Below are 22,926 nucleotides of genomic sequence, written 5' to 3'. Positions count from 1 at the left end.
CTTTTTACCTGTACCGGACACTCCATTAAACGGACGCGGACAACACCCGACCGATTTAAAAAAAAATACCTCTCTTAAATAGACGTAAACGTCCAATAACAGGACAACGCTAAAATATCTGGGAATTACCTTTTTATTAATCCTATAGGGGAATTACCTTTTTTATTTTTCATATCATATCGTATTTTTATTATCGTAAGTGAATTGCATAATTTTTAAAATGGCACTTACTAAAAAACTTCTTAGTTTGCGAGTAAAAATGGAAATTGTTAACGTTTCGGAAAAGGAAAATTTATCGGTTCGGAAGCTCGCAGAAAAATGAAAAATCGGGAAAACTCAAGCGGAGGAAATTGTGAAAAATAAAGACAGCATTCGTGCACAGTGGGAGTCGGGAAGCAATATTGATCACAAAAGAAATTTTGTAAAAACTGAGGGATTTCAAACTGACAAAGTGTGTTTTGATTGGTTTTCTCGGTTACGGGGTCAAAACATTCCATTTTCGGGGCACTTAGTAAAGTCCAAGGCTCAAGAAATAGCCGAAAAACTTAATGTTTTAAATTTTAAAGCTTCCAGTGGATGGCTACAAAAGTGGCGCAGGATGCATGTGATAAGTTTTAAGTGTATCTCCAGAGAATCAGCAGATGTGACTCAAGAAGATGTAAATCAGTTTAAGATAAGTTGCACTACACTACACTACACTACTCGGATATTTCCAGTCTTACCTAACAAAACACTTGCTTTGAAATCCGAAAAATGTGGTCGTGGAAAGCTTTCCAAGGAGAGGTTACAATTTTATTTTGTGCTAATATGGCAGGACAAAAAGAAGATGCTCGTGATTGGAAAGGCTGCCCGAGGTAAGAAAGGATCCCATGAGACATTATGAATGAATAGTTGTTACAATTTGATAGAAAAATGGCCCCCATACAAAATGTTAAATTCTTTTATCGTGGACTCATACTGAAGCACATTTTATCAAAGATGGAACAAGTAATGTCCGCGTCCGATTTAGCAAAGTCTGTAAATATTTTAGAAGCACTTTATTTTATTAAGTCAGTCAAGCTGGTTGTCAAAAAAATTATGATTTTTCTCTCTCTCTTTCTTTTTAGAGAAATGAACATAACGCAATAAACTCTTGGAAACTATGTTGAAATCGACAATATTACAGCGACTGAGGAGACTAGTTTGAACATTGAAGATGCAACTCAAAACAGGAAAGAACCTGAAGCGGAAGAAGACACCGATCAAGAATGTGATAGTGGGGAGCCTAGCACAATTAACAGCTATGAAGCATTAAATTAATTAAAGTTTAAGTTTTTGCTAAAGAGGACTGCATCGCATTTCAACACCTTAAAAATTTAGATCATTTTCAGTCAAATTTGTTAAAGTTTATTTATCTACTTTTTTTTATAGTTTTTTGTATGTTTTTAAAGAAATAAACGTAATACATATTTATGATTTATGTTGTTTTTTTTTTCATGCACTCTAATGAGTGGACACCTCTAATAAGCGGACAAAACTACAGGATCCGTGAGTGCCCTGTTATGGGAGTTTTCAGTTTATATTGTTTAAATAGAATCTGCGGTATACTATTATTGAATATTTGGATTGTTCGCTTTACTAACACTTTAAGTGCGTACAATAAAATTAAAAACAAGTCGTTTATGATTAGAGGAAATTTGTCTAGAAAACAAACCTCTATTAATGTGTTTGGTGTGCCAGATGTATAGTCGTAAATAACTTTCTAATAGAATTATATTTTTTGGCATCATCTTCTGATAGGAAAATTACGTGTTTTTTGGAAGTCTATATACTTTTGGTAATATTTTTGATTTTAAAACCTTTTGAAAACTTAACTTGAAAAATATAAACTATTTTTCTATAACTTTAAATTTATTCTCCACATATTGTTCCTTCAAAAGGTTTGGATGAAGGTTTATATCGCTGAGTTATTAATATAAAATTCATATGAACAACTATATTCGGCGTCAACAGAGAAGAGATCAGCAAAGTACCTGTCATCCTTCGTCCTATATGCATAAGAACCCAATCACTCATTCTTACGAAAGCATCCGATACCGCTCCCAAAGTCCAGGTTAAGTTTGTTATGGGGCGATCCTCAACATTTCCTAAACTCTTATATTTTTAGCATATAACAATGTCTCCTAGAAATACAATAATACCAAAACAATTCAAATGGCTTTAGAAAGCTCCCAAAACCGCAAAATAAATCAAAAAACTAGAATCGATCATCATTTAAGACACTGATTTGAAGCGCTTTTAATATTTTCAGCGATAGCAATTTAAATTTCAATTGTCGATGTCGTTTATCGTAAATTGATGCAGTATATGCTATAGTATAGAATGAATAGTGATGAATAAAGAAGGCAGTAAATAACAAACCCACTGTACATTTAATAAACCGTAACACCTACAAAAAACGTTTTGAACACTACATAACTACATAAATGAAAATTAATTTGAGAAAATCAAAATGAAGTTAAATTTGGAAATCGGAGTTGCGTAATGACGAGCGGAGAGGCCAGCTGCGTGTCCCGATCGCACCAAAAACAAACAGTCTGCTTTCACATACATATCTAATATATTTCTAGTCGTGAGTGTAATACACGGCGCTGTCGATTCCTCCCGTCTCGTCGGTGTTCGTGGTTCGCACTTGCTGTTTGCGACGTTGCCAATTATTGCAGCTTTAAATCCCTAGAAATGAGGTTTCGTCGAAGAGACAACACTATTCAAAGAATCTACTGTGGCCTGTTGAATAATTTCATAGAGGTCATTCTAAATGACTGCGGCAGCACTATTTAACCTGATCTTAAGTCTGATGTTGATATCTCTAAATCACAACACTATCCTTATATTTGTAAATGCCGCTCTAGCTTTACTTATTCTGGATTTGATTTCGAGCGAGTGTCATCCAGTCTCGTTCAACATGGTAAGGTCTGTTCATGGATATAAAAAAATGACTAACTGATACGAAATATGGCCGAACAGGTCCGTACTTTGATTAGAATTTAATTATTTGGGGTTTTGTTAGGAATGATACTCAACAATATTTATTTATTTATGTATGTATTTATGTTTAAATCTAAAATAAAATTACTTAAAATTATTCACATAATATATCAGTATCACTATCTCTATCATCGCCTGTTCTAATTAATATTTGTTCTATATTAATTGCAATATGCATATACGATTGTTCTGCTTTTTCTATATGTTTAACAGAATTTGCCCAACTTTGAGGACAAGAGACAACTTTGAGCACATTGGAGTTAACACGGGGAAAAACACTGTTACGACGAATGGCAGATTTCAGTTGGTGCCAAACATGTTCAATGGGATTAAATATACAGCGGTAAGGTGGAAGCCTTAAAACTGTATGCCCTAGATTTCCTGCATAATTATCACAGACGTGTTCCTTTTGTAGGGTCAAACTTTGTAGAACCTCAATTAATTGCTTTTTGGTATAATCTTCGTGAAAATAAATGTCGTTATTATACCTGTAGTTTTGGATTGTTGCTTTTGTGTCACATGAGGAAGGGGTTTTAGTCAACTGTCTACTGTGGTAACTTGTATTGCCCATTACAATGACGCTATTAGGAGGAAAGTTTGGAACTAGTTTGTTTTTAAACCAACTTTCAAATAAATCGGGGTGGTAATCCAGAGAAGAATCTTTAATATTTTTCGCAGACAGAGAAAGTCCATTTGGAATCTAACCATCATTAGAGCCAGCATGCAAAATAGTTATTCTTTTACCTCCGCGCCATGCGTTTGTTTTACACTTATCAGTTGAGTCAACCCAACCCTTTTCCGGAGTATCATAAATGTCGAACCAGGTTCCATCCAACTAAATAATTGGCCTTTGTTGTTCTCTGTAAATCCTATTTTTTTCTAGATATTCCAGTCGCCATTTCCGAATTCTAAAAGATTCCATTAAAAGTTGCCTTTTGTCAATTTTTTTAAATCTAAAACCCATGTGTTGAATACACTTCCATAAGGTAGTTCTGCCACATTTAACACCGGTTTCATCTTTTTCAAGCCTCCTAATTAAGATATCTAACGTAGGCATCCTTTGTTCCTCGTATAACTGGTAAATTTTACGCCGTATTTTATCTTGATCACTTTCATTTACGCTCGAGAAAATGTCAGCATCGATTCTTTTTTTCCTCGCTGAAATGGGATTATTCACAATTTTCCATACAGTTGATGTTGGAATTTTCGTCAATGTGGCCGTTTCTTCTAAAGATTGCTTGCTGGCACCACGTTCAATGAGAGTCAAATAAACATTGTTTATAACTTCCTTAGGCTCAATAGAATAGTGTTTTCTACATTTGGGCGGGAGCATCTCCTGCAAAGAATATTAAACACAGGTAGGTATAAAATTATTTTCTATTACGGACCACAATTTTACCTGAATTTAAATTCCGAAACTTTAGGTAATAATCTTGTTGCATTGTATGTTAATGACCACCCTTGGCTAATCCCATTCAAAAGCAATGGGTCACTTTCTTATATCTATGAACAGACCATACCCACTCTCTCGACTTCCTTATTGCGAACAGAAAACCTTCTCTGGACATTTAATGTCCTGTTTATGTCAACTTGATACTAAGTCTAAGACCAGCTTCTTCACTGCTATTGAGAATTTTGTGCATCATTCTTTGCAAGTCCGTGCTCGCGCTTCGCTCTCACTACAAACAACCCTTTGATTATAATATAAATTACAAATTGTTTTTATGTTGTTAGAATTTATACGCTTCTCACTTAGAATTCCCATGCCTCACACGATCGAAGCTCTGTTGTAATTTGTAATCCAAAAAACGGACGAAAAGATTTTACTTCACCTCTGTATAAGAACGTTTAAGACTGCATTTCTGAATCCAAACCACCACTATTTTATAATTTTAATAAATAAATTAATAAATTGTATAGTCAATCCAAACTAAAAGTTACTAACACTTTCATATCTCTTTTCTTTACCTGGCAGAACAAGGCTCAAGGCAAAATGCTATGAAGTCGGTAAATTTAATAATGTGGTTCCGGTTCATTTTGGGACCAATTCTAAACTAGAAAATGTCTATTTTTTTAACATCTACATCATAGTATATTCATTCATTCCCTTTTGCCCACTGCTTCATATTTCCAACTTCCGAACTATTCGCAACACTGTAGTTCAAGAGATTTTTTAGGATCTTAAGAGAACGTAATTGTAGTTAGTGCCACCTTGACTTTAAACGAGGTGTATACACCACATTCTCGGATTCATAACAGTGTTCGAAATGCTGGTCAAAATTGTGAAATTACAAAAATATCGAAAAACGTAAAATTTCAATTAAATTAAAAGGAGCTTTTTATTTCGATATCATCAATCGCAAAATGACTTGACTTAAATTGTTATTTTACTTGATATACGATATATGCCTTTAAAAAAAAACACCTCATTATTCATCCCATTGTTGGTGATATTTCCAGAAATATTCTATTCGTCAATTTTAAAGCTTCCTAAAAATCACTCACTCAGTTGAAGACAACGGACATCAATTTCACATTGAGTTTTTTTTTTTAATTTTAAACAAAAACTTCCCTTTCTATGAATCCAGGTTATAAAATTATTTTACATTACAATTTTTGTTCATATCTGTAAACAACAAAGTAGAGAAAACGGAACCTTGCGCATCAACTTTTTGTTTTTTTTTGTAGTTACAGTTTCACAGCTCAATTTTGTATTGGTTCCTCATAAGACTGACTGAGACTGAGTTTTTCTAAATTCGCTACGGTCTTCTGTTTCCGGGCCAAATCAGTCAGTTTATAACTCAGACATATTTGAAATGGCATTCACGCCTACTAGGTAAACAGTGAAAATATTAAGCACGCGATATATAAAGAAAAAAAAAAGCCCATATGCGTGTTGAACCGATTGCTCGGATTGAGTCGAATAAGTCATCGTGGTTGGTATTCCAGAATGGGGTTTCTTTAGCGCCTTGCCGCTTCGCTCCACGTGTTTTATCGATGCCAGAAATATAATAGTCGGGAACACTTGTAATATTTAACTGCGGCACTGAATAATGAAGCAGAGGATCGTTGAGAAAATAATGGGACTCGAGGTCAGCCACCTCTCTGAAAATCGATGTGCCTCCATTTTAACGGAAATAATTAATGCATCGTGGAAATAGCTGGAAAATACTTCAACTGGTCAAAAAAAAAACCAAAGAGGAGAATGCGTTTTGAATGAGCCACCGATTTTATCCAAAAAGTAATAGTGAAAAGGCCCTCGGCATCGATGACGAGAGGATCCCGTTTTTAATATATGAATTTGCACCTTCAACTCAGCATAAAAGTCGGATATTAACAAATAGAAACATGAACGGTGAATATTATCATCTGGCAAGACCGAAAGTAAAACTATTTTTAGGTGACTGACATTATGTTATTCTTTGAGTAAAGTGGGCAAAACGATTATAAAACTATATACGCAAAACTCATTGGAAACTATGAACGATTTTTGTCTTGAATTATTTCCTTGAAGTACGACTTAGTAATTGATGCAAGAACGCGAACAAGGATTTTAAATAATTATTTTGTCACAATGACACAAATTAGAAGTATCATTTCAGGTGTTTCAGGTACATTTTAGCAATGACATTCACACTTTGCAAAAATTTACCCAAAAAATATATCTTCTACTCCCGTCCGTAAAATACCTAATTACACACCGAGTTAGCGTGCGGGAAGCGTCACTTCACCACTTCAGTTTCGTTATCCACGGATCCGAGCCACTTCTGACATTTCCGGGATTTTACCGCACGGGTTTGGGAGCAATCGGATGTTTTCGGAGATATTTCCAACGCCTTGAATTTTGACGTTTTGCACTGGTTGAATAATATACTATTATACAACACGATGACAAACTTCTTCAGACACTAATAAACTAGCACCCGCACCCCGGAGAAATTTTTCAGAATACATATAGTTACTAGAGATTTAGATGTCCTGCATATGTGGATAATACAGGAACTTATGAAGCAACTATGAAAAAAATATATTTTATTTTATATAAAGTCGAATTATTCACTAAAAAATATTTTTTAGAACAATATGCGAGAAGCATCTTTTTCTACTATAAAAACACACGCGTTATTTGTTTTGACAATACCGCCTGAACTGTTCCAATGAAAATTAAAAGAAGTTTGAGTTACTAGTTTTTTTAAATCAAAAAAGTCAGCGTAACTCATTTCTACGATTTTATTAGAAGTCCATCTTCTTTGTGCTTTTTACCAATTTTACGTTCTCTGCGGCGATTACAGACACACTGGGTTATGTGCCGGTTTTCCGCGTAAGATCGTTAAAAAATGCGGGAAATTCAATAGTGGCACTAGCTAGTTTTATGATACAATTAACTAAAAATAGCTATTTTTTTATATGTGCCATTATTGCACCCAGTGAGCGATATTATAAAATCTAACAGATATTATAAAAGGTTTGTTGTAGTCAAACTACAGCCATCCCTGGCATCTCATACCATTTATTTAACTGATACTACACTATGTCGTAATCATTTTTGGCTCTTCAATATCTTGTCCCGATCAATGACCAACCTTTGTTTGTTGAAATGAACAAGAACAATTTGCGGTCAATATATTAGTGCTATTCTATGCAAAAATATATAAACTATTCAATCGTATAACATCTACGCAGTATAAACATCTTCAATCACACTGCACTCCGATCTTGCCAAATCGAACTCGCGACTAAAGTAGCCTTTATAAAACTTTTTGGGAGTTACTATGTCAATTTTCACTACCCAGCTAAACTCGTCGTCAACCTTTTTGATCAGATTTGATAAAGGTGGTAAAATGGAAGAAATAAATTTTCAAACGTCAATATTTTGAAAAATAAAACGCTAAAATTGCTGCATGAAATAGAGTTTCTAAATGAGCTCACTCAACTCCTCGTTGGATATAAGAATTTCAAGATGAGGTGGCTCCGAGAGCAAGGGTAAAAGGAGGTGCAATAATTTTCGCTCAAAAATTGGTCTAACGAAAAAACTCGTTTTTGAATTTTATCGAAAACTTAATTTCAAATTAGAAATTAGAATTTTCTAGAGAATCCTAAAATGTAAAAATGTATAAGGAAATTTCACTGACAATAATAATATCGGTGCCAATTTTTTGTCCATTTCACTTTTGTAGACGCATGTTAACAGAAAACAGTTCCCGGCGCTCGCAGCCCTTACAGGGCATAGGTGCATATACGAAGCCAAGTTGTCCATTCTATTTTATTAAATTTTATTTTAACTAGGGAATACATAACTAACACAATTGTTTATTCACATTGATTAAGAGATTTTAATATTTTCATCTAAATTTTAACCAATTTATCAAAAATTTATTGAAATAATTGCTTGTATTCCTATGGTAGAAAAAATGTATATCCATTTTGGGCTGAATAGAGCAAAATTTGGTATGAAATAGCAATATTATTCTCATAGATTTCCGTTTTAATTTTATTACCATATATTTCCCAAATTTTTCTCGTGTTTCCTCGTATTTCCCCATATTTTCTCCGTATTTTCGCAAAGGAAGGCAGGTATTTCCTAGACGGCTTGCCCTTGGAGTTAACCAAAATAATTTAGTAGTAACAGAAACGAATTTTTAAGTAAAGTTTCGGTAATTCTCCAAGTAATTCAGTTTTCGTGCTTTTTAAACGAAACGTGTAAATCCCTTGGTAAATTTCAAGATTTTTCACTGTCATTCTTGACTGACGGCGCCTGAGTGAGGGGTAACTGTCAGCTTATACAAAACATCGAGGGAGGGTTGAATTTCCACGTCCACGTTAGTAGATCAATAGGTATCTAATCGTGTTGCATATAATTTATAATGTAAAAGTCAATTAAGTTACACTTGTTATAATCCTTCTTAATAATTGATGTTTTGACTTTTAACAGACCAGTGAATACAAAGATTTTAGATCACTTGTTTAAACCACTAACCAATCAGCGTAAAAAAATGTAAATTGCCATATTAACATTGTTAAACACATTTGGATTGAGATTTTCATAATGTAACCTGTTGATTACTTTTGTAAGAACATGTATTTAATGTTAAAAGTCATTTTTTCATAAGTGCGCATGATAAATTAAAAAGAAAGGTAGCTTAAAATCTCTGAAACTTAAAAAAAAATGTATTCTCTATTTGGTTAGTAAAAAACGGCGAGGATATATTCTGACTTCGCTCTGCACAAAACTTATCAAACTATCGAAATTTTCAGAAAACGAAACTTCTGCAGTTGAATGTGAGATTAGTTGGTTCGACTCTCCTCGGCGTACATTCTCCGCAATAATGACGAACTGGGAGAACAGAAAAAAAATCAAACATCCTGAACAAAACATTTTCTTCCAAAAACACAACACTGACCAAGTCTACGTTTGAAAAAAACACTTATTATTTGAACTATTTATTGTCACCGTCCTAGAAATAACAACACCGACAACACCAGCTGTGCAAAAAACACGTTATAGATACTTACTTTACAGCCGACGATAAAAAGAGGCGTTCCTTCCTCAGCTAACCCACGAAATACTTATTCGTTAGAACTTTGTAATATTAATTACGCAGAGATCATCTTCCTACGACGTATCCCAAAGTCAAGCAAAGTCACGATTTTACACGAAAAACTATACCACCGATGGGCCACCTGTTCAAGATAACAACAAAAACATTTTTACTACATTACATAATCCGAAAAACACCAAACTAGCCATCGAGTAAGCACCTAAACACACCGAAAACGTATACAATTCATCAATAGCAAGACATGTTACTAGTTTTTCTCTTCAAGAAATCTCGACAAATCCGTGAGATAACGAGACGCGAAAAACAATTGCCAACAAACGCCAACTGCGTACGTTACTCTACGCGAGTATCCAGAGCCTACTAAATTCACCACAAAACAGTGAACAGAGAGAACACAACCGGTCTTCTGAGTGTGCTCTGACTCATCGCGGCGCTGCCAATTCAACACGTTTGAAGTAAAAACTAACTACTTCCTTACGGGGTGATTATCGATTGGCGTTTGAAACTCCGGCCGCCTTATTGTCATAAGCGAAAGGGGGACAAAAAGGTCCAACTAAGGTACGTTAACAATTGATGATTTTGTCGAGTTTTTGCTTGCATAATTCACGTACGACATTCTGGAAACAAAGGTCCACTGGAGAATTTGTATCTACATAAAAAAGTAACACAACGATTTATCTTCTAAGGTGCAGCCAGCTTTGACGATGCTAATCGCAAGAAATATTAAAACGCAAGCAAATTTCAGAGACATATTACGTTACTATTTGTCATAATCTTTCTATACCGGGTGAACACAAACAAGTAGAAATGCGCAATATTTATTTAACAGCAACTTGAAATTCTTCTATCTATATTTTTTATACCGTTGGGAAAATATCTGAATTTGTACGGTTATCTTCCTATCTAACCACGTAAATGCTGATAATTAGTTTATTTTTTGACAGATTTATTTAGATTATTTTAGATAACTCAATTGAAGATGAAGAAGAAAATAATTCAGAAATTCTATTTGGAACAAATCTTCTAATTTTCTCGATTCTTCTAACTTAACTAACCTAAAGTTGATTGGATTAGTTAATGATTATATCATTATCAGCATAGGCACGGCCATCATAAAGAACAGACAATATTTAAACTCTAGATACCACACACCAACATATGATAATTGCCTCACGCAAATATAGGTTGTTTCGGACATACAGGGCGTTCAATGTTTAAAGTTTGTTCTGAATTTTCTTATTAATTGAGAAAGTTTTTATGGAATAATAAAAATTGACTGTTTTGGGTTTTTTGAGATGAAAATGCGTATTTTTTTGTCTGTCAAGTTTTATTTGAAACATAATGAAAATCAGAAAGAATGTTCAATTGGTCATAGAAAAGGTTCTCTTGTTTAGATCGTCTAACCCTGTCCATTTTTGACTTATTTGAAAAATAGTGACACAAGAAAATAGCAACATCATAAATTTGAGTGTATTTTTAATCACTATTATTGTAAAATATTATTTTTTTATTGTTTCCCGCACCTAAGTATTGATAAGAAAACATAAAAAATATCGTGAATTCTAAATGCAAATACGTCAAAAACCAGAGCTGGGTGATGAAATTAATACGGTGAAACTAGCATCCTCTAGGAGCAACGTCTAAATAAGTTACAATTTCGTAAATATTTTGTCAAAAAACCAAAAACTGCCAATTTTGGTAGCATCTCCAATATAGAGATTGACCATTCTTCATGAATCACCCTGTATATCTAGCATCTATATGGATGCAACTAATTAGTTGCATATAAAATAAAAAATCGAGATTGCCTTATCTTATCGAAATCTCAGGCGGGTAATTCTCAAATTTGAAGTGAATCTACAGCATAGGATAGGTTGATGATATATACAAAGTAGGTAAACATATATTTTCTACAAATTTCTCTTTCAATTTCGCGTTTAATTAATAAGGGAACGTCTTATTTATATTCATTACCCGTCAGCAAAAATTCAATACGGGTTCAATTTGGAAAAGCGTTCATTAGAATCCTTTATGAGACATAAAAGGCTGAGATAAAGGAAAACTTCGATAAAAATGCGGTCGTGACTATCTCCGCATGGGGGACGAATCCTTTAATAAATAGGAATTTCCCTCATCTTTGGGGAAACTTGCTATCCGAAACAAATTTTTGGTCGATTAAATTTTCAATTTGTTTTTCAGTTCGTCATACTTCAAACGTTTTCATTGCTTTTTATCTTTTCTTTCTTGTAAATGCGGAAAATGTTTCAAGCGCAGATATTTTTGTGCAAAAACATTTGAGTGGAAGCGAAAAGATATGCTTGTCCAAAATGGCGCAGACTTACCTACACAGTGTCGTAATTTCAAACCAGTTTCCTCCTCTTTACTGCTAAACGTCGCTTATTAAAACATTTTCGAGGGACGCTCGAAAGGCTTTCCGATTATTTAAGGAGAAAATGATGTGCCAAGTGCACTAAATGTAATTAAATTGAACAGCCTCGAAAGGTAAAGCCTGTCAGTTCGTTTATCGTGATAAAAGATGACGGCTCCCCGCATAACTATCTTCTGGTAATATCTTTTGGCGTCGAATTGAGAAAATTAAGTTTAGAATCGGCTTTTACGGAGAAAGTAATAAATAGTTGTTTAATTAATTTAAGCATTTATGTTTGGGCAACTGTCATGAAAGGTATCGTTTTTCTAAGGTACAAATTGCTCTACCAAAAAAAAACACCTTTGAAAATACTAGAACTCGGTTGCCGAAAACAAAAATCATAAAAATTGATAAAACGTATTGTTATGAATTTTTTTTACACCCTTTGATCGCTATAAACTAAACCAAAAAATCAACACTAAAGAAAATGATGAAAATTACCTCCATCAGCTTAATTGTCCTTAAGTTACCCGAACGAACGTGGATTTTCGTACAGCCGGTTTTTTTAATGTTGAATATGACGGTGCATTTATGTTATTATTCGTTTTCTTCTTTTTTTTGAATGACGAATCGCTAATCGAATACGGCAAGGAAAAGTTCTTGAAAATTAATATAGCCATTACGTTTTAGCAACGAAAGACCTTTTAAGCGGCGTAGAAATTTCATTTGAAATGAAACTCCTAAAATAGCATATTATGCAACAAGTGCGGTAAACGGCATTTAACTCACGAGTTTATTTGACACGAACGGAGCGTAGCGGAGCGAGTTTTTAATAAACGAGTGACTTAAAAAGTTTACCGAACGCGTTGCATACTATACTTTTTCTACGACCGTTAGTTTTTGGATACATTTTCGTAAAACAACACGAATACATTCACTGACATGACCGTCAGAATTGACAAACGTCAAAATTCAAAGCGTGGGAAATATCTCCGAAAACATCCGATTGCTCCCAAATCCGTGCGGTAAAATCCCGGAAATATCCGAAGTGGCTCGGATTCGTGGGAAAGGAAACTGACGTGTTAAAGTGACGCTTCCCGCACGCTAATTCGTAATTCTTAATATCAATTGTTTTATTTGATATTATTTCGTGCAATTTCACAATACTGTAGGTTGTATCAAGGCATCATGTGTCGATGGCTGTCTGTTATTTGCTTTTTTTTGGTTTACTGGAGTAGACACATGACTTGGCATATTTACAAAGAAAATAATTCTATGGCGTCAAATCGAACAGTATTTCCTATAAAAAAACATCTAAAGCTCCCTAAACGCGCAAACAGATTCGAAAGCAATGACTATTTTTATCTCAAATTTTATTACAAATTGGGATTGTACACTAAATTCTAAGTTTGTGGAAACAAAAATTACATCAGTTTTTAGACAACAAGTAATACCTAATAAATGAGAGAATAATATATACGTTCATTACCGAAATAGCATTTTTTTTACTTAGAAAAAATATTACTGCAATGAGATATTTTACTTACAACATAACCTTTTTTTTATATGTACAGCCCTGTAGTTAATTAGATTTTCAAATAGAGCCGCCAAAGTTCCACATAATCATTAGGTTAATGCCAGATACCCGACCAGAGAGATACAAAATATTTCCCTGTTTAGAAAGACCACTCATATAAAAGCACTTTCTTAACAAATACCGCAAGTAGAAGAAATTGTTAATAACAAATAACTGAAGTCCTGAAACTCTATTCTATTCGTATTCTTATAATATTATTAAACGGTATTAAAATGCGCAAGGATGATGAGAAAGTTCCTATTAGATCAGTGTCCATCATCACAAAAGAGATTCTAGAGATTGTTTAGCATAAAGGTGGCTCCACCTACCTACCGTTCCTCACCGGCATATTGGATTGGATACGATAAATAAAAGGAATTTAAATAATTTCATCTGTACATTTCGGCAATTTAGTTTTAGCGAGATTAAAGTTTCGCATAGCTTCATACATATTTCATCTATGCACTAAGCGTTCCTTGGCTGTACTGCCGGCGCGTCAAGATGCCGAGCTATTTCGTGAAACAATGCACCGGCAAGAAGCTCTGCCGATTTACTTAGACTTGTCCTATAAACAATAGGAAATTACCATATTTTAACTTTAGATCTGCATTGGCGTCCCTTGATAAAACCACCTTACTTAACGTAAGAAAAAGGGTCTTGTGCAAATGTGCTTTTCTACTGTTCCGCACATATCAGAAAGCAATACATATAATGAATACATTAGGAAAATTTTGTTAGTAATGTAAGAGGTACCAAAAAGGCAGACGATTACCGCTATTTATATTCCGTTAATGTTAAGATCTAAAAAATATCTAACCAATAAAACAAAATGATTTAAAATTCCTTTTCTGCCTGATGGCGGATGTGTCTACTTAAAAAAAAATAATAAAAATCCGAATCGAGATTCAAAATTAAAGAACAAAACATTAAAGATATTGTGAAATTATTATTACAGGCTAACTAATACGGAAATATTATACCTAAAAAAAATGACATACGCATAAACTCAACAAAATACTTCTTTCTACATCAGCACAAACACAAAAAAACCGGGCTCACTAATAATGAGATTTATAAAAAATATAGGACTTATATTCTCGTTAATTAATGATTTGATTGTTAAAAAATCACTTTTTAATGTGATGGAGGCTAAACTTTTCTATATGGCATTAAATTGTCAAGTAACAACCTTTCTAAACAGTTTTGTTTGTTGTTCACTTCAATATTCTTCAATTTGGACTTATTCATGTAACAGATATATTAATTTTGAAAAATAAAATTTTTTGAAACTGATGGTTGGACGAAATTTTAAATTCTATTTTGAACTGTCCGAAAATATAAAACATAAATAACTAAAATCGCAATCGCTTTTTTTTTCCTTAACGTCATCTGCAAGTTTCTGATTTTCCAAAGACGTTAGCAACTGACAACTAAACAGTGAACTAGCCCTGTCATACCTGCAGTGGACGGCTAGCTTTATTTGCTTTCCTACTACCAAAATTTTGCTATTAATTCAACGCTGCCGCTTCTAGCTTCTATCTTAAATGGCATTCCCTATATTTTATTTGATTTTTACTTTGACTGCTTTTTTGAATATTTTTGCTTAATGCTTTGCTATATCTATATATCTAGTACGATTTTCGAAATACTTATTGCTTTTCTTTACTTTTTTCTCTAAAGTATATTACTGAACTGAAACTTTACCTGAGCTATATTTGACCTCACAGAAGGCTAAAATTTTGGTAACTGTTTGCGAAAGCCTTATATATATTAGAAATTTATCTACATCAAATTCATTCATGCTTTTAAAATGAATTATTCAGATGTTATACACAAAAATTATCAATACTCTAGTTTTCCAAATAAAACATTCTGTGTATTACTTAAAATTATTAAATGCCGTCAACTACCCAGTATACCGATTACATTGATTCTTTCGTAACTAACATCAAAAAATTCCCAGGATCGATATCGGATCTGCGCATGGGCGAGTCATTCCAAAACTCTTCTGCTAATTGTGGTCCTGATTCTCAACCGTGTCAGCGCTGACTGTCAGTTGGCAAGTGCGACCGTTCTTGATTTTACTATGGTATTTTCTAGGCAATATGTTTTCACAAGCATGTCGAAAAGATTCAATCCCGAATTAAAATCTTATAGCCGCCTGAAGTGTAACTATTCTGCCGTATATACAGCCTCTGTGTTCAATATATCTAGTAGTTATATATATGTAATACATATAGCAACCGGTTATGCTTAGATATTTTTGCTTTCTATATCTGCGCCCGCATATATTCTCTATTATTGCGTTATCGTCGTACGGCAATTCGAAAAGTGAATCAAAGCGCTCATAAATCAGTACCTCCATAAAATCGAAAACGATGCAAATATGGCGGCAGCAGAGAATACTACGCAAAGGGCAAAGACTCTCATCCAACGGTCGCCATTCTGTCTGGCCTTTCACCTTTCCCTGAACGGGATTTCTCTACGTAGTCATCAGCGGCGTAACATAATTTCGTACCAGGATAATTTTCCATAATCATTATTTACAGTGGGAAGTGTAACTACTAATTTTTATTGAGTTGATTTTATATTCGTTAATGAAAACGGCTGCGAACATTACCTGCTCCAATTTTGAAAAGTACTCTGATAATTATTCAACAAAGAAACAACAAATAATGCGCAATTATCAAATGAAATAGGTTCTTAAAAAATATGTCAAGAAAAGCGAGTCTACCCACTTAATGTAAAATTACATAGTCTCTCAAAAAAAGTTTCAAGTGATTTTTCTTATCCAATCAAAGCTGAATTCCAAAACAAATAAATAGAGAAATAACAACAATAACAAACAATAATAAAAATTAAATTATCTAAATTTAAATTAAATTGAAATGTTCGACTTGTAATAATTCAATTACTTTGAAGAAAAGTTTGCCTCTCATTTCCCAGATACCACACAATATCCCAAGTATATCCCGGGAATATCCAATTCAAGTAGCATGTCGAGAATATTCTTAGGATATAAGTTAGCATATATATTAAGAATATACTGTAAAATACATCCCAGGGATATCTTCTGAATGGATAGCTTATGGATTTACTGTACACGATATCCTCTAAATAGACGGCCAGAGGATATCTCCCTGCGCCATAATGGGAACATTCGAATAGAAATAAGGGAACAAAGTGAAAAACCGTAAAACAAAAGGAGACCTAAAAAGTTAAATTTTTAACAAATGACAAGAAAAATACTCAGATTTGTTAGATTTGTGGTGTTTTGGGAGACATTTTATTGGCATCGTTTTTGTGAATATCTACATCGACGTCAGTATTCGCAAGTCCTAAAAAAAGGAATCAAACCTTTAAAATCAACTTGTTTTTATTATTTTTGGACACGAAGGAGACAGGAAACGCTTTTTTAATAAAAATACTACAGACACACTGTTCGGTCTCAACCAATAACGCAACTACTCGCGGTCGTGTCTTGCCGGACTCGTTCGAGTCTCGTTGGCTTCTTCTCCTTCTCATCTTTTCAGCCTTTTATACGGCGACTTGGCGTCTATTTTGAATATTTTGTGTGCTGTGCTTACTACTTTTTTTGTGGTATTATTATTACTGAAGAACTAATAATTCATGTAAGTAAAGCTTTATGGTAATATATAACATAAGATTTGATAAATTCTAACCTGAACAAACCATTCTTCGGTAGTCTACCAACATCATGCCTTGTTTTTTATTATTTTGCTAGGTCAATGAGATAGCAACATCAGGCGGCGGCAGCAGTTATGAGTTTGTAAAACAAGCTCCGACCCCGCTGATTTCAATAGAATTTGCAATAAAATTTAATGGTTAGGCATGAAGAAAAAGGAGAAATTTTCAAAATTAAAATTGACCAAATTAATATTTGGTAAGTAAGTGTTATGTTTTTTGACAATAAATAGGACGTAAATGTAATATAAATAAAGTATAAGAAATATAATTTAATAAAATATATATTATGGCGATTGCTTAGTTGATACTTTTTTTAAGGAATGATTGCTGGATCCAGTTAAAACAAAACTATTTTGTAACATATATACCTACCTATATTATACGTTTTAGATTACATATTTTTTTTTATTCCAAACTTCTTTTTGTATCTTATTGCTTTGTTTTCGAAAACAAAAATAAAATCCACTTTCTCTTCATGTTTTTTGAGCAGTTATATTTAGGCATACAAAACTATTTTTATTTAAGTAAGCAATGATAGAGAAAATCCCCCCGAACAAAATTATATTTCTAATTATATAGTATAGTTAGTGTATTTTTTCTTAAAATGGATGCAAGAATCAGTCCCAAAAACAAAGTATTAATTTTAGGAATCACCCTGCATAAAGCACAATTTTCACATTAAAATTGTTTTTGGGTTAATTTATGAAAATGTTTTTCCTATTTTTTAAGGCTTGTTTTCATTAAAATTAAAAAAAAGGAAAATTTTTAGGTTGACAAAAAATATTGCATGATAATAGACTTTTCCTGTCAAACTGAAAAGTCATATTTGTAGTAGTTTTTTTTGCGCGCGATAGTACCTACTCTCATGAAAGAGATCTTACCAATGAGAGTTTAATGAATTTTGTATTTAATGAAATGAAATACATAAATGTATATGTACCTACATCATGGTGGAGATTAGCATCTAAGATCACTTTCATGAGAGTACTATCAGCGTCAAATCAAGCCTTTAGGTAAAAGGGGGATGTGGGAATTTTTTAAATCTGTTTTTTAAACGAATAAGATACCAGTCTCGTTCTTTTTTTTTAATGCGGATAAGAAGGCAAACACATCACAAACATCAAAAGAATATAAAAATTCAATAGCCGCTTGCCAATCCACTTTCACCAAAGAATGACAGAAAACCTGTCAAATATTAGTTATTCTTTTAGAGTTTAGTTCAAGATATAGTATCTTACTCTATATTTAAGATACTTTAGGTTAGATTGTTCTATATTTTTGCTAAATTATATACCTACAATGTTTTCATATCTACAATACAAAAAAATGTGTATAAAATGTGTTTTATTAATGGTGCCAATCGGCAGTCCTTCACTTCTAGCATCAAAAGCAACTTGTGCATTTCAAATATCGCCTGCTATTCCAGTGATGGATAGAATGGGATGGGATAGAATTTTTGTAGTCGTACAACCAATTGGACTGCTGGACTTTACCTTTTCAGTATTTCTCGTAGGCTGTTGGAAATAACCTAATAAGTAAGGTCCACTGGTATATCTATATATATATAATCCTATATCCTCACATTCGCATATACTACCGACGTCTCAACTAGTATAACTGGATACCTTAGTATGTCCTAACAAACATCATACGGACATCCGTATCTGATATACTGTGAACTTTCCAATTAGTAGCATCCTTGAGACGTCTTAAGGATGGCCCTTAGTTGAAACAGCATATCCCAAGATATACGCTATGTCCCGTCAGACACCCCGAGAACGTCCTTCTGCTATTTGGGTTACATTAATCTTAGTGGTAGCGCATACAAAAATGAATCCATATTATATTATATTGCACGTAAAAATTGTAGGAGTCGTCCCAAACATCACAGAGTGACCTGAAGCAGGAAGATGTTTTTCACAAAAAATATTTTGATAAATGCGGTTTTGCATGGCATGCACAACGCAAAACTCTTTTAAAAGAACATATGCAGAATTTCATACTAAACTAGCTGAGGAATTTTTAACACAATCGAAAAAATCTGTGCGTCATATGCCTAAACAACACAAACTTGAGCATATAGCTCAATAAAATTATACTTCACTAAAGAGCCCGAGGTTTCAACAGAGCGTTTTTTACTAATTTAAGCGCCACACCTTCAAACAAACCTAAACTGTAATAGATCTATTCAGTGGATGAGTAACATATTCTGTGACAAAAGACATTTTCAAATTAAAAAAAAATGCACTAACTGCTCTTTGAAACATCACGTCAATTCAAGAGTGCCAAGTGCATTAAAAAAAACCAAACTAATAGTCTGTTAACATCTTATTTGGTCAAAATATTCGTTGATAGGATTTTCTTATCATAATAAATATTATTTTAATTCATTAATAAAATTATATAACCTAGTTTGTATTACGTTAAAGTTTTGGTTTAGGCAAAAAAATACACTTCACAGACATAACTCATCAAACCTTAACTCTATTTATATTAACAAATATCATTTGGGTTTACTTATTTGTCTCGTTTAAGTGAGCCTTTAAGATGTCTTGAAAACTGTCCCACTAAAAGAAATTACTTTGGTGCACATAAAAACATCTTTCAAAGGTTGATTTTTATTTTTTTTTAATATCACAACACTAACGGAGGTGCTTACATTAGCCAACAGGATACAACAAATACACAAGCAAAATACTAAACTCTAAAACGATTCTTCATCAAGACCTGCCGGAAAAAGTATATTTCTCAAGTGGTCTAAGGAGAACGCGGAAATATTTTCAGACTTCAAAGATTTTTATTTTTTACAGTGATTTCTCCCACATAGTAAATATACCGCACGCTAGATCGGTGTAATTTTACAGCAGGGAGTAGAAAATAGTATGCATGTAAAAGCAGTGTGCTAAACTGGATTTTTACCGAACGTTTTGGATACTATACTTCTTCCACGGCCGTTAGTTTGTGAAGTTACGTACATCAAATCACATCAAAAACATCAAATTGCTCCCAAACCCGTGCGGTAACATCCCCGAAATCCATCTTCTCGGATCCGAGCCCCTTGGGATCCGTGAGGCAAGAAACTCACGTCGTAAAGTGACGCTTTCCGCATGCTAGATCGGTGAATATTTAGGCATTTCACAGAATGGAGTAGAAAAACTTTTTAAGTCACTCTTTTATTAGGCACTCGCTCCGCTTGTGACAAATAAACTCGTAAATTTACCACACTTGTTGCACAATATACGATTATTGGTTCACCAAACTTATCTTCTAAGTAATACTTCTACTAATAATACATTACTAATTCCGCTAGAGGGCGCTTTTAATTTAATAACGAAACATCGTTAAATGCACAATGTAACAATATGACTTTTTTCATAAAAATGCAGTGAAATGATACTTTTCTAGATTAGTGAAATCCGCGTCCTGATATCTTGTTCCTAGCCTAAAATAGCAAAAATTGAAGATATAGTTATCATAAAATTTTAATAAGACCATTTTGAAGTATTCTTGGTTCAAAAAATTAATTCCTATGATATGATCATAGCTTCAAGCTGCGGCGTTAGCTTAAATCGGATATTCGGCTAGAACATTGGAAGGCAATATTCCAAATATACTAAGATAATAACAATAAAATTAATGTGAAAATTTCACATTTAATTTAACCAATCAAAATCGATTTTTTTGACACTCTATCGTAAATCTCCCTACAATATCTGCAAGTGACGAAAAGATTTTTTTCCAATGTGTTGCATGCTATACTTATTCTACGACCGTCAATTTGGGGTGCATTTTTGCATTCGAAGGGGCTAGCGACCATAGGTGCTGTTAACCTCATTATTGGCTGTAGCGAGTCACTTCGAGCTTTTCCGGTACATACCTACGGGATTGGGAGCGATCGATTGTTTTCGTTTAGATTTTAGTCATGGCACTAAGTTTATTAAATGAATGGTGAATGTATCCATGCTGTTTTGCAAAAATCTAATGAAAAACTAACGGTCGCAGAAAAAGTATAGTCAGCAACACGTTAATAAACTCCTTCAATCACACGTTTATTAAATATATCAAACTCGTGACTAAAGTGGAGTTTATTAAATTCGTTGCATAATATACCACTTGATAAATAAACGCTCACTAAACTGTCAAAAATTGTTTTTATGAGTAACAACAGTTGATGTCTTCCATATTTTTTGCTACCGTGCTGCCACTGGATTTGTCGCATTTCTAAAATATGCATAAAAGGCTCTATTGTTCTTGCCCTCACATATGCTGTAGTCCCTGAATACTTTACCCCTTTTCTAAGTCAACGCATTCGAATTTACACGAACAAGCGATTACACATTAAAATGGTGGGATGCAGAATAAAAAGAATCAACCAAAGATTTATTTTTTTAATAACATATGGATACAAAAGAAAAACATAAAATCAAATGCATTAAAATTAGTTTCTAAATGGTGCGGAGTTAAAGAGATTTTCCGTTCAGTACGACCAAATTTAAGGGTCGTAGTAGCACAGTAACATATAAATCCATATAAATTGGGCAATATTTCAGGTGGGCAAAAAGCATAGGTATATACTCATACTGACGTATTAAAAGTTATGTATTAATAGCATGCGCTATTGTAAATGTTTTTAATTGTTACTCTTTCTATTTCAAAAAGTGAATACCCACTCTAAAACAAAATTTTGGTGGGGCTTGTACAAAAGAAAGGCTTTAATAAGAAGAAAACTACTATGGAAAACCTTGAATGATATGAATTATGCCAGGAAATTATCAGTAGGACATGAAGGCCGATGTTGCGATTGACTTACCAGTGGTTATGGATTATGCATAGAAAAAACACCCACTTCGTCCTGGAGAAAGCAGGAGAATAACGTCTAGCCTACCAGCACAGATATTGGATTTGAAAAAAAAAACATAAAGAAAAAACTATTAGCTATAGTGAGTTTACACTAACATATATACATTTCTTTTCTGCGCTTACCACCATATCACTGTAAATTAAGTGACGAAAAGCTGTGCATCATATTAACGAAGAAGAAAAATGTGGGATCTTGTTAAGGTTTTTGATCGAGCGACAGACTCTTTAATATCTAATATCAAGAGTACAAGATAGTTCCTCAGATTTGGAAGAATATGCATAACTATCTATAGGCTTTATTATGGGCTATATCAAAAAATAGTAAACAGGAAAGTTGTAGGGTTTATTGCATTATTCTATTCATTTAACAGATCCTGGCGGATAAAAATAAACCCAGTAACTTTAAAATTATTTGTCTCTACCATATATCGATATAACCCATAAGAAAGTCTTTATTAATTTTTGCATTTGCATTGCATTGTCAAAGTATTAAATTCGCCTAAATTTTACATGTGAGATTTTATTACTCCTTGCCTTTTGAAAATGACACATATCCAATAAAAATCAAGTTCTCTTATCTTCTGTAATAATGTCCGATAATTATTACTTCGTTATTGCGTATTAATTAGTTTGAATTGAATTGAACCCGACAAAAAAGTGATAAATATAAACATATAAACATAATTAAAAATATGAATTTGTAAATATCAGTTAGTTTTCTATTGCTAGTCTTATTAAACACTGCCGCGACCTAATTTGTCCGTTTCCGGTACTTTAGTCACGGGTTCGGAGCGATCGGGTGTTTTCGGTAGATATTTAAAGCACTG

At 33.4% G+C, this 22,926-nt stretch overlaps 1 protein-coding gene across 2 annotated transcripts in view; it reads right to left on the bottom strand.

The window, feature by feature from the left end:
* LOC132696039 (uncharacterized) overlaps positions 1–9,972 on the bottom strand; it is a 228,559-nt gene extending 218,587 nt beyond the window's left edge. For both annotated transcript variants that reach the window (XM_060660576.1, XM_060660577.1), the window contains exon 1: positions 9,541–9,972. The gene's annotated coding sequence lies outside the window, so the exon portion shown is untranslated. The remainder of the gene's footprint in view (positions 1–9,540) is intronic.
* Positions 9,973–22,926: the final 12,954 nt, after the last annotated feature.

The sequence above is a fragment of the Cylas formicarius genome, unplaced genomic scaffold (genome assembly GCF_029955315.1).
Source record: "Cylas formicarius isolate icCylForm1 unplaced genomic scaffold, icCylForm1.1 PGA_scaffold_1__22_contigs__length_36826433, whole genome shotgun sequence".
NCBI lineage: Eukaryota > Metazoa > Arthropoda > Insecta > Coleoptera > Brentidae > Cylas > Cylas formicarius.
The sequence above is the reverse complement of the archived record's forward strand: the minus strand, read 5'-3'. Positions and strand labels throughout refer to the sequence as shown.